This window comes from Corvus moneduloides, chromosome 6 (genome assembly GCF_009650955.1).
Source record: "Corvus moneduloides isolate bCorMon1 chromosome 6, bCorMon1.pri, whole genome shotgun sequence".
Lineage (NCBI taxonomy): Eukaryota > Metazoa > Chordata > Aves > Passeriformes > Corvidae > Corvus > Corvus moneduloides.
The window spans coordinates 40,150,467-40,163,913 of record NC_045481.1 but is presented as its reverse complement, the minus strand read 5'-3'; the positions used below and the strand labels follow the sequence as shown (position 1 = coordinate 40,163,913).

At 37.0% G+C, this 13,447-nt stretch overlaps 1 protein-coding gene across 5 annotated transcripts in view; it reads right to left on the bottom strand.

Annotated features, from left to right (window-relative positions):
• FUT8 (fucosyltransferase 8) overlaps nt 1-13,447 on the bottom strand; it is a 106,018-nt gene that overhangs the window by 77,393 nt on the left and 15,178 nt on the right. For 3 of the 5 annotated variants that reach the window (XM_032111138.1, XM_032111142.1, XM_032111141.1), the window contains exon 2: nt 6,756-6,832. The gene's annotated coding sequence lies outside the window, so the exon portion shown is untranslated. Of the gene's footprint in view, nt 1-6,751; nt 6,833-10,074; nt 12,758-13,447 lie in introns of those variants that run through there. The other 2 variants (XM_032111139.1, XM_032111140.1) reach the window with 2 other exon arrangements.

Below are 13,447 nucleotides of genomic sequence, written 5' to 3'. Positions count from 1 at the left end.
TGCATGACACAGATGGTGCACAAAAACCATCAACTGCTGCAAGCATTCACTGACCACCTGCACAGCGCTGAGTGGCGCTTTCGGGTCTGTGAGAAAAGCAACCAGTTGTAAGTTCCTTCACTCTTATAGTACAATCAGCAATCTCCTTGCACCCTTCAGACTATGCTCATGCCAAACACAACTGCACACGACACTGACACCACAATCAAAGTCATTTGACAATGGTGCAAAATGGAAAGATTGCCCTCCAGAAGTTTGCAATTCCAGACTACTGTCCAGGGAAATATAAAGTAAATAGCTATTATCACACATTTAGAGCCATTAAAAACATTACATTTGCCCAGCACTGCAACTGTAACATGCAGGAAAAAGAACATTTCAAGACAATGGAATTTCTACGCTGTGGTGAATCAAGAGAAGAGAGACATACAATAGTTCTGCCTTCCTAAGCCAACCTTAAGCATAGAAGCACCAAAACAATACCATGAATATTAATATGGTTGGGAAGGAAAGTGCAAAAAGCAGTCTTTTAAAAATAGAACTTTGTGAAAACATTAGCGTATTTCACAGAAAGGCACATGTTCAGTGGCAGGATTGCAAAACCAACATTCATTCAGAAGGATTCTACCCTTAGCTCAACCATCTAAAAAGGAGAAAGGAATAATACAATTACCGCATAAGAAGACGCAACGTGATGCCTGAATATGCATTTGGCTGGCAGAAAAGGAGCCGGTAATGCCTTGAGAGAAGGATGGATTCCACTTAAATTCCTGTTACTGCTACACATGGTATTTTACATAGTATTTGTGACAAAAATGTTACCAGTAATATGCTGACTTGGCTAAGGGCATATTAATACCCTGCCGGTGGAGGGGAATATGGCATCGGGAACTGGACTGGGATTCCTCCGAAACAGTCTGTAATACATTTGTTTCCTGACCCATAACATGAGGTCTCATTCTATCTACAACGCCATTCTTTCCATCTAATGTGAATACTCTACTATACTGTCTTGTTGCACTCTGATACATCATGACTACCATCTTTGCTTTGTGATCCAATGATCACAAACCTTCTCATATTTCTTGCATCAGAACCACACATGTTCCCCAAGACAATGCACATCTTTTACTAAAACCATCCATGAGATTCAAACACATTATATGAGAGAATGAGAGAGAACAAATGTTTCCCAGATAAATTACTCAACTGCTTAGTTACCAAACACGTCTGTTTTCAGCACTCACCAATGTCTTTTCATATAGGATTGAAGTACGAATCTTCAAGACTTCTCAAGTAACACTTCAACAGAACAAGCTTCTTAAATCTCTGAACTGAGGTACACTTTCCCAGAACCTGAATTTTTACAGCTCTCTTCTAGATCTCTTAAGACTACTTCTGACTAGTCTTAGGAATCCCAAACTAGCCATAATATACTCACCACAGCCCATTAATATTGCATACGGCGGTTAGTACCACCTCCCCTACATGCCTTCTACTGGTTGTGTTATTCAAAACCTTTGTCTCTAACCTGCAAGTGCAATCTACAGTATTGGTCTCTAGACCTGGGACCACACATTTGGCTCTATCCAAATACTTTCAAGTTTAACTTGCCGAGCAATTCAACAGTTAGTGATCTCTTTCTATCAAACTTAGACATTTATTAGGAGCAATGTATTCTTCCCAAGAGCTAAAGTCAATGACCAAGAACCTCCTGCCATGTAGCAATGAGGGCACCTTCCTTATGGTTTGAAAGTTCACTCCTTACTGACAGGTTTTTGGATTCATTAACCAATTTTAATACAGTTAATATGAGTTACGACAAATATGCTTAGGCAAAATCAATCTGATTAAAAGACAGTATCATTACGATCAGTTCCAAGTGAATCACCCTATAATTAACCTCTGTCTTGATTAGGTTTTTTTTTCCACATACTGGCAAGTGTCTAATTTTTCTAATTCCCTTTAGACTTGGCTTATTTCAACATTTAAGAACAACAGAAGTAACAAAGAAACCCCACCAAGAATAAGTGCAAAAACAATTAAAGGAAGATTTTCCTATGCTAACAGGATCTGCCAGTTTCAGAAGTGTTTATTGGCCACTATTTAACACAATCCAAACAATAAAGAAGTACTGAGTTATCAGTGTAGTATAATTACATCATTTAACAAAGAGCAAAGCCAAAACAACCGCACAATATTTCTGTACTGTAGATGTTGCCTCGACATTTATCCATCTTATTCTTCTCTCCATGACAACTACAATTTCTTTTAATCAGCAGCAAAAAGCATGCAAGACTATCACCCCATCTACCATTTCATCTAAAAATAATATTAAATTAAAATTCATAATTCACAGATGCATTTATCATGCCTATACTCTTTCTCTGTATTTCATACTAAAAACAAAATGAAAAAAACACCTGTGATGTACATCTTTACGTATTTAACTGAAAGAACTTGTGAAGCAGGAAACTTCTTGCCCGGCTATTTCCTCTGATCTTGTCCCCTTAAACAATTTGTCAATGCAAAAGTTTAGTTTAGTGTAACCGTCTAATCCTAGACATTTTAAAAGGTATAGACTACCAGGGGTACTTGAAATTTGACTTTTCGGGCACTGTAAAAGTAATACTGATTTAGAGCCAAATAATATCCACCAGGTTATCATGTCTAGTTTTTTTCAAATTTTCAGTCAATGTTTTAGATTTGGACTATTTAAGTCTAAACTTAGATGCATTCAAGATAAAAAGTTACTGCATCCATTGGAAGAAGTATTTAAGTGAAGAAAATTTTGAAATAAAAACCACTGCAATATGCAAAAAGAGATCCTATGCTGCTTCTCAGCATCTTTTGCAAAAAGCTGCTTTCCCTATGCTTCATTCACAAAAGTGATAGACAATTAAGGGGGAAAAAAACAAAACCAACCAAAAAAACCCAAAACATAAAAAAACCCACCAACCAAACCAAGCCACCAAGCATCTAGAAACTAGACATTATATCATAACATGTAATAAGGTTATCACAAGGTTATTAAATCACTCCTCTCATCTAAGAGGAGATCACACATACTCATATGTGTCAGACTACATTTTATGAACTTCCAAAGACAAACACATGCTCTTCCCACTTCGTTGCAGCGCTTCACAAGCCTCAATGCATTAATCTCTGCAGGTAAAAAATGTACGCTCCTTAATCAGCCTCTTCTTATTCCTACGTCTCCTCACAGGTCGTGGATTGGCTGTTATATGTCAATACTATTTTCTTCTGGACTCTCCAATTCAGCAAGATAATTTTGATTTGTTTGCATGTATTAAGTGCATGGTTCCAAACCGGACACAATGACCTAGTTGACTCCATTTCTAGGTTGTGCAGAGAGATTTACATCAGTTTTACAGCGTTGAATGACAGCACTTTCATTCACTCATCCTGGTGTGATGTTACATTTTCAGAACTGCTTTCTGTGCATGATACTCTTGATTTAAGGTCAGCTCTTAACCCTCAATCTCTTTCTTCAGAACTCTCAGCCATTCCTTATCCTGTACTTGCCTGTTTTCTGTTCCTTTAATTTAAAAGCAGTATTTTAAGTTTGCCCTTAATGGCTTGAATCCCATTTTTCCCTGATCATTCTAATTTCTTGCTTCATGTTAAATTCTCCTCCCATCTTCCAACCTCTCTGCAGTGTCTCAGCCTGGTTTCATTTTTCATTGCAGTAAACGTGTGTCAATGGAGCCATTAGCATCCTCTTTTCTTGAAAAGAAAGACATAAAAGACTGTTGTTTGTGCTGCTGCATCAGAACTGACTTATCTAGAACACACTTTTAGTAAAGAATATAGTTCAGAGAGACAGAGGAGCAAGAAGCAATCTTTCAAAGAAGAATCCAAGCTAAATGCCTACCAAGATAGAAAAGCAGACTGAAACTGAATGTTAGGACAAGAAACAGACTTTGCTGATCCTCAGGCAAGGGGGAAAGTAGCAAGTAAGATCATAGATACTCCAGAATCACAAAGGGACAGTCCTGATAAAATGGAAGGGCTAAATCAGCAATATAACCTTCTGAAAAGGTATTTTCCATCAAGATTCATACGCTGATCTATTTAGATATGCAGAAACAGAGAATATCTATCCGAGATTTCAGGTTCCCTTACAATAAATAAAACTCAAGATATACAGGCCTTTTCCAGAGATTAGTTTATCTTGAAAAGCTTATCATGGATTAATCTAACTTACAGAATATCCAAGAAAGGATAAGAAAGTGTTTTAGAATGCAATAAAAAATGTCTATTTGATCTTTCTTAACAAACTACAGAACAGCAGTTCAAAAACGGAATGGATTAGACTAAGTGTGAAATATGATTTGGGAAAAAGAACCATGGAAACATTTTTATATTTGAAAAAAAATCAGGAAAAAATATTAAATACGTATGTGGATGAAATACAGTTTTCCCAAGCCAGACTATGATAGCAGAAAATAATTCCAAATGCAGCTTGTTACAAAATCTGACTGGAAGCAGGAATCCAACACAATCCATGGATTGCATAATCAAGTAATATGGGAAAGATATCCCCTTCACTCTAGTGCTCCATTACTTGTCTCAATCCACCAGCACTACCTAGATTTTACCTAGACCCTAAGATCAAATCAGCTTTCTTCCACTGCTCAATCTCCCTCAGTAGCTGAGCAATGCACATACCAAACCACTGGCTTAACTACAGCTCCAAGCACTGCAGTTTATAGACCTGTACAAATCCTTTTAATTACCCTCCCACACAAACTAAACAGAAAAGGCAACCACTGTGCCTTGTTCTTACTAAAGGAAGGAAAGCAACTCTGCTAAAGACAGTGACACCATCACCACAGCTTCCGGACAAATCAAGTTAGTGCGAACACGGAACAACAGAAGTATAAAAGTAAGTAATTACACATGCATGCCTGCATGCAGGCTCTCACAAAGAAACAAATTTTAATTTACAAAACTGCAAATCAAGATACAAATTGTTGTATTACATAACATCATGTACAAGGGACCAGCCAATTCTGACTAGAAGTGAGGTTTTGAGAAGTCATGGAAATTCTTCTACCTTTCATTCATTTTCAGAGCCTGGAGCACACAGATACTACACATGGGGCTGGAGAGTTGGAGGGTGGGGTGTGGGGAAGACTATTACAGATTTCCTAGTCACCGGCTAAGATTTTTTCCCTCTGAATCATTGTTTCTATTCCGTACCAATAAACTATTCCTACCAACTGCAATGGCTAGGAGGAATCTGGCAAGATTAGCTAATTCTAGTCTAAAGCTTCCACAGAAGCCTGCTCTTCTCCAAAGTCAAATCATGTATTCCCAGCCTAACAACTTCAAGAGAGCATTACTGCAAACTGCTGGCCAAATCCACTGACTGGCAACTGCCTAAAGGGATGGATTACACTCCCACACTATTTGCTCCTGCCTGCAGAGTCTCTCTGTTTCCTCTGTACAGAAGAAGTTGGACGCTTCTTTGAACAGTTGTCTGAGCTGATCCAACCCAAAAGCCAAGAAAAAAACTAGCCACCTTTTCTCTGGATTTGTGAGACAAATCAGTTAACTCATTTCAGTAGGACTGAAAGTGGGAAGAAAGCTGGGTTCAGGAAATGGAAACAAGTCCTCTCACCAGCAGGAAGCACTTACAACAGCTAACCCAGTTTCAAGACAACTACTTGGACACCGGACGCTTGGAAAGCTATAACCATATTCTTTGTTCTGTCCTGGCCAGAAGGTCCCTAGAACATTATTTGAAATCCCACTTTTCTTTTTTTTTTTTTTAAATAAACCATTCATTAAACTCTTACAATAACACAGTACTTCTAGAGTTATAAGTGCACAAATAAATCAAAATAATTGAGAGCACTTTAGATGTCACCAGCGTGAAAACCAGTAGTGAAGCTGGCTGAACTGTAAAAGCGTCTAATCTGCAACAAATTTGCTTGAACTCTTAATCTAATTTGTTCAATTGTGAAAGCTTAAGAAATTTTCATAACTTTCTTATCATAATTAAGAATAGCGATCATAACAGTCTTTTCTACAGTTGCATCAAAAAAAGAATAATGTCATAATGTGCTTGGTTTCCAAGTTCACACCCAAATTCATGCTTCAGTGAAGTTCACTTCATTCTTTAAGCAGCTTCTCAAAATGAAGAGTTACCTTTCTGCTAAGTTTTATTTACATAAAAAAAAAGTGTCCTCAAACATGACTACTATGGTACTTGCCCAGACCTTCAAAAGCGTAAGAATCTGAAGTGTTCACTAGCACTGGATCTGGCATACCCCAGAGCACACAATACTTTCCACCCACAACAGTTTAATTTGCTTATAACTCTTGAAAAACTTCATGGAGCAGGGCCTGTGGCCAGCCTCTGCAAAAGTACAGCTTATCTCTGAGAAACACATGTAATACCTGCAGATGGAAAGGGTCCAGAAATACTGCCAAAGACATACAGGATTTTGTTCGTAAGACAGAGGATACATAATGAACCTACCAAAGAATTTCTCTTTTTAGAGGTGAGAGGCAAAGAGTAATGGGAGAGAAATAGGTGTAAGGAGAAATGAAAGGTGAAATGGGTGTCTGATTGACCCAGTTTTGTCAGTGGTCTGACACAAAAGTGAGGCACTTGACCTCTCTTTTGCAAAGTTTCCTTTTTTCAGCTGACAAAGACTTATCAATAGAAGAGCAGTTTTCAGTTGTGAAGGCAACATCACAAAGAACGAGAAGTACTTACTTACAAGCAATAATTATTGTTCAAATTAATACTTTTGGGGATTCTTCTTCCTCACTTTCATTTTGAAGCATAGGTAATTCTCTGAAAGTAGAAGAGGAAAATATCATCAGTTTTTATCACAGAATCATTTAGGTTAGAAAAAACCTTTAAGATCATGAAGTCCAGCCATAAACCTACCACTGCCAAGTCCACCACTAAATCATGTCCTTAAGTGCCACATCTACTTATCTTTTAAATTTACCCGGGAAATGGAGGCTCAACACCTTCCCTGGGCAGCCTGTTAAGAGCGCTTGACAACTCTTTCAGTGAAGAAACAACTGTTTTAAACAAAACCTTTGTTTGGGGTTATCAAGGCATGGAGTTACTACATAATTTCCTAACAGTTGTCTCACTGATTCAGAATGGCAGCACACCACTGAACTAAACGTTGATTCCCGGCCACTTAAGAGAAAAGCATTCAAATATGCACTATCAGACTCTGAAACAGCAATAAACTGGTTGTTGAAAAAGCTTATTTGTGAACCCCACTTCAAGGAAAGGAATGAAAGCAGGAAAAAAAAAAAAAAAACAGGAAACCAATTAAAGCAACAATAGTGCCAGGAATAGGAACGAAGGGAAAAAAATGATAAATGCTTCAGGTAACTGACTTTTACTGCAATGAGAATTCTGCCAAATTAGTCTTATTTTTGAATGAAAATTAAGTGATTTTCTATTTCAAAGAGAAGCTAAAGCAGCTGTACTTTCAATGAACAAGGTGAACTGGCAACTCTAAACCTCTCAAAAGCAGCAACAGTGATAAAAAAAAAATCTGAATTCTGTGTTTTCCTATTCATATAATAAATTATTTAAAGTAATCAGCACCTACAAAGTCAGAGCCCATGAACTTCCAAAAATGGAATGCCTGAGGGAAACAGGGAGATAGCCTATTTTCACTTCTATTTGAGATTGATGGGTATACTTTGGCTAAGGTGGCACTCAATGAAAAGGTTATAGCTTTTGCTGTGATAAAAGTATCTCAGAAATTCAAACCAAAAAATACAACACGGTTACTCCGTGTATAAAAAGTAAAAGCAGAAAAAATAAACTCATTCTTTTATTGTAGCTCTCATCAAATCAGTTACACTGCCTGCTTCACAAAAATGGAGAGGTGAAACCTTCAGCTGAAGGTGACTCAAGAAGCCCAGCAGAACAAAATACAGAGCCCACATGTTCCAAGAGGAAGCCCTACATGGAATCCATTAGAGTATGGTCTAGAATGATGGTTACTCTTAATTTTGTATGAAGCATTATGATGTTTCTTCTTAGAAGTTTGTATTCCCAAACTCATTAACAAGTGGAAGGTAGCACATTAGGTGAGCCATACGTATGGAAAAAAAAAATTTAGACAGATTGGCTCATGGTAAATATGAAGTGGAAACATTTACACTTCATATAATGAAAAGAACTATCACTAAATTTACAAGCTGATTTATTTGTAAGCAACAGAATTGCAAGCAGTACCAAAAAGCCTTCCAGTCCTACCAGGCTGGGCAAATCACCATGCCCTAGAGAAAACTACTACTAAGAGCACAGAAATAAAGCTCTCAGGGTTTTTTCCCACAGTTCCATAAAAAGAACAGACAGTCACTTTACATAAATTATGATTATCTTAAAACAGTCAGCCTACTCTGAAACATTCAAAACTACCAAAAAGTTTCATTTTTACAGCCTAGTATTGCTAATAAATCCCTGAAATTTGAATACTATTTATAATGTAAAAACTGAAAGTATTTAAAAAAATCTTTGCATTTGTGTTTTCAATCACCTCAAGACTATTCACAAATATGACTAATTAGACAGTGCTTCCTTCCAGATAAATTTGCGCTCTTACAGAGATCTTTTTGGAAATATAGGTCATGAAGTGACCGTACAGATAGGAAATTTTAGTTATATGTTTAATTCTGACTTTTAATTGCTGGGTGTACATAGACTAGTCACCACCTTTTTTCTTTTTTTTTAAATTATCTATTTATATAAAAAAAAAATTCTTATAAAGGATTCAACAACATCTGCAGTGTTCAATCCAGTCTCCTGCATTACAAGACCCCAACCAAAACCGAGTCCAAAACGTTTCATCAGTATTTTTCATGTAATTTAAGTTGAACTTTAAAAAGACATGAAATCTGAAAGCACCACACTTTTAAGTGCCTGCAACTACAGAAGTGTTAGATGAAAATACCTAGATCACCTTAGGAATACAGAGGGTTGCAGCAAGGAGGAAGAAAAAATGGAAACACTTCTCCCATCCCTTCTGCATTTGACTAGGGCAAACTGATTTAACTTTGAACACAGACATTAGACCTATATGCCAGGCCAGGACTACCGTCCCAATACCACAGGACAAATCAAACATATCACTCAAAATCCCACCTTTAGAGAATGGCAAATTGTCTCTGCTTCAGAAGATGATAAACTATGCACCAAGAAGACAAAAAATAAAAACAATAAATATTCCCTTTGGATATGCTCAGGATACCAGTGGCAGCTCCAAGGAACAGAATTTGTAAAGCCGAAAACTTTATGACAAATAACAATCAAATATCTTCTTGTCTGCTCTACCCTCTTTCTCAGAGATTTCTATTATTCTAATATCAAGAAATCTCAAATGTTCATTTTTAATTTCTGAGTCCAGGATCAACCTTATCATCTTAAACCGTATTCTTACATAAATATATAAAACATCATCTTGAACCATTGAGTTTCTTTCTCTCCGTTACTGAGTAGACCTCATCCTCTGATTTTCAAAAAAGATTTGTTCTTAAGTTTATGCCTCAGATTTATTTATTTTCAGATGTTTCTCTCCCATATATGCCCTCACACCCAATAAAGACTATTGTTATTTCTTCCTAGGTCTTACTCGCCAAATTCTTTCTTTCCCGTTTAAGAAGGCACGTCCAGCTTAACCACACTACCAGTTCTTTCTTACCCAAATGACTTGCTCTTTTCTGAGTGTGACTGTGATCAGAGCTAATGCCAATCTAAATGTAAATCGATGAATGCTTTATTGGCTGGTCCTAACAATCTGTTTTTAAAAGCTAGAAATGAGCTGGTGTGGTTTGGAATCATGTTACTCCCATGAAGTCACATCATCTGAGAAAGAAGCAGATCTGGAGTTGGGTCACACAACAGCAATCTACCTCTGATCACCAGTCTGGTTACATCAGGAGTTCTCATCAGTGCTCAAGGATGTGAATTTGCAATCTTTTTTTTTTTTTATTATTATTTATTAAACATCTTCTATTACTCCAAAGACATAAATCTACTACTAAGTGTGATAGTCCTACCTTCTCTAGTACAAGCAAGTTCTGAAGCATACAGACCAGCTTTTTAGTAAAGTCGCCCGCATATTCCGCTGCTGGCTCTACAGTTTCAAGAGCTGGCAGAGAAGTGACTGAACCTGTGCCAGGGAGAACATTGCATGAAAAAAATCCATTTTAAACAACAAAACCACTTGCAACAAACAACAGAATCAGTCAATTGGTAAAGAAAAAAACAAAAAATTATTCCTTCTGTAAGCCCAAGTGAGGCTCAGAACATGATTTTTCCAGTTTTAAGAGATAATGTATGTTTCTGATGGAGAAGTAGGTATATAACTGAAAAACTGAACTTCATTTCTCTTATACCCATCAATCCATCTGTCTGGTAGCACTGTTACTTGCTGGCACTAAGCAAATTTCCTTAAACAAATATGGAAAGAAAAAACGTCCCACAGAGACAGAAGGAAGGCTAATCTTTTTACTGTATATATTTAAAAAAATCATATAGGGTCTTTTATACACATTATATAATGGTGTGGGGTTCAGTTTTGTTCCATTTTTTTCTTCAGATTCCTTACTGCTAAGAGCTAAAAAAGCTGGCATATGCAAGGTACAAAGTCAAATCATCAAACTTCTACTGCACAGAAAAGAAGCTCCCGGGAATTATCTGTTTTGCAGAGAAGTGCACAGGATGCCTTCCGCAGTTCAATTATTGTAGAGGAGATTCCCTTTCAAACAAGCTTTGATTATCACTGGTCTGAGAAGGACATACAGTTGGTCAATGAAATTCCATTTTCAGTCAAGCCAGATCTGGGACCATTATTCCTCAATATTCATCAAAATAAGCATAAAAGACAAAGATCTGCCTGCACTTGTTTTTCTTTGTCACATATAGTACTTGGCCACTTTGACCTTGTTCTAAGAGTACACCATTTTTAACAGCACAAATAACAATTAGGAACAAAATTCAGTATCAATAAGAGAGTATCCTTTACAGAAGAAAATGTAAAATAGTTGCTTAAGGTACAAAGTCCCTTCATAATACTGAAATTTTCACACATAATGGTTTCTCAAGGCACAAACTCAGAACACTCTACAAAACTGATGCAGTATACAGAACAGTACACAATCCACTGCCTTCTTTCATGGACATATTAAAGGGCTAAATGAAGAATTAAGTTATAAAATAACATCCTGAATATAAACACAGTTTTAACCTATCCACTTGCCAGGAGGTAGGTGACTCAGAAGGTAATAAACCTACGTGACACTGCATAGTTCTCAAGTTCTTTCCTGCTTCTCTCCTTCAAGACACACTGTCCCAACCACTTGACTCATTTTTCCCTTTTATTTACATGGCCCTAGGTGACATATCCCCTTATTCCTGGAAGACACATCACTGCTGTTCAGTGTCTGCAGCCCTACATTTTTCACTGTACAAAGTTTCATGTATGCTAGAGTGACATTGCTAATACAGCGTACTGTTACATGTGTAGCAAATTTGGGGAAAATTTGGAAAAACACTTCAAGCACTGGACCTCTTTTAGTTCTCTCAAACCCAGGAAAACATATGCTTCTTTTCCCCAGAGTTCCACTTTTTCTCAGCCATGTGAAGTGCCATCTGTGCTTCCCAGCCTGGCAGGCTAAAACTCTGCTGTCATTCAAATCATCAGTGAGCAAATTAAAGCAAAGACTGTCCTCTTTAATAAAATAACAAGACTTACAAATGGCAACCTAGATCACAGCTCCAAAGGAATGAGTGGCAAGTGTGGGCAGCTAAAGGGTCACAGGGAGGAGAAGGTGGCAAACAGTGGAATATCTTCTGAGCTTCCTTGTAAACTTCTGCTTTACTTCTCAGTAAACTAGCACAAGAACTATGAGAATAAAAACAAGGGTAGCTGGGAATCTCAGAAAGTAAACAAATATATAACTCAACTGCCACAACACATTTAGTGAGATACTCCATCATGTTAGAAGGCCTACTTGGCTCAGGGAGGACAGATATATAGGGTGGAGCAGGAAATCTTGTCTTGAATATCTTAAGATTAGTATATCTGTTCTGAAATACAGAATGCAACAGAAGCCAAACACTCCACATAACGTTAGAATGGGGAAGTTACAGTGAGTAGGAAAATGCAGACCTCCTATAAATTACCAAACCAGAAAATTTAAGTGGATGAGGGAGTTGAAGGAACTGTTGAGATTATTTTTTGTTGTTGTTGGGTATGGTTTGTTTTTTTTTTTTTCCCAGACAGCTGGCAGGATCATTCAAAGCGTAAGATTTAATATTAATGATTCACGGAGTAGGCCTCTTAGGAAGCAATAAAACTGAGTTAACCTCTAGTTGGAAACTGGCTTGACTGTTGCCTTTACAAAAGTTACACCTATGTATTAATGACTAAAACGTTCCCAGACACTGAAATGCAAATCATCATGTCAGAACAAGTCCTGAAATACTTTTGATAAAGGCCAACTGCACTCTCCCAACCTCTGGGAACAATCTGAGGGTTATCACATGGCTGGGAAAACTTCCAACAGTACGGCACACACAGCTACCTGTTTTAAGGCTGAAAGATTAACAGAAAGGACAAATCTCAATCTGTGCCAGCTGTCCTCACTAACAGACAATGGTCAACTTTATTAGTGATGATGTAGTCAAAAGGGATTTGAAATCAAACCAGCTTAAGGAAACTAAAATTAAGTGCAGATTAAGTCTGGAAAAGTACATTAAAAAAAAAAAAAAAGAAGAGGAGGAGAAAGTATTAACCATCTTTAGAAATTTAACCAAAAGAATGAGAAAATTTAAAGGAAAGATAATCACACAGAAAGAACACTCTTTGTAGACACAGGCTAATGAATGAAAAGACTGGAATAAAAGCTGACAGGAAAGCCCAATTAAGAATGTTGTTAAGTGATAATACAGTCAACATACAGAAGAAATAACAATCTACAAGCCAAAATGCTGGTAAAACCCATTCATTTAAAATCAGGTCAAAAGACAAAATAAAAAAACCCCCAAACCTGGGTTTGAATTTGAGGAAGGAAATTTTTCATGCAGTACAGCCTCATGATTATTTGTTACCAGTTGCAGTAATTAGCTCAAAGGAGAAAGTCTACTCTACCAAAAGACAAGACTATGAACAATGTTTGACAGTCCCAGAAAAAAAAAAAATCAGCAAGCTTCATAGAAGAATAAAGACAGTACCATACATGTCACTGAAAAACAACTGTGATGTTGAAAACACCACACAAAGGAACATGGCTGTAATCCAATAAAAAAAAAACCTTACTTGTTTCTAGTTCATATTTATATAAAAAAGCTAGACAGCCTTGCTATTAATTTTGTGGGATCATTTTAAACTGTGGTATTTAATTCATCCTATCAAAGTTCTGACATAAA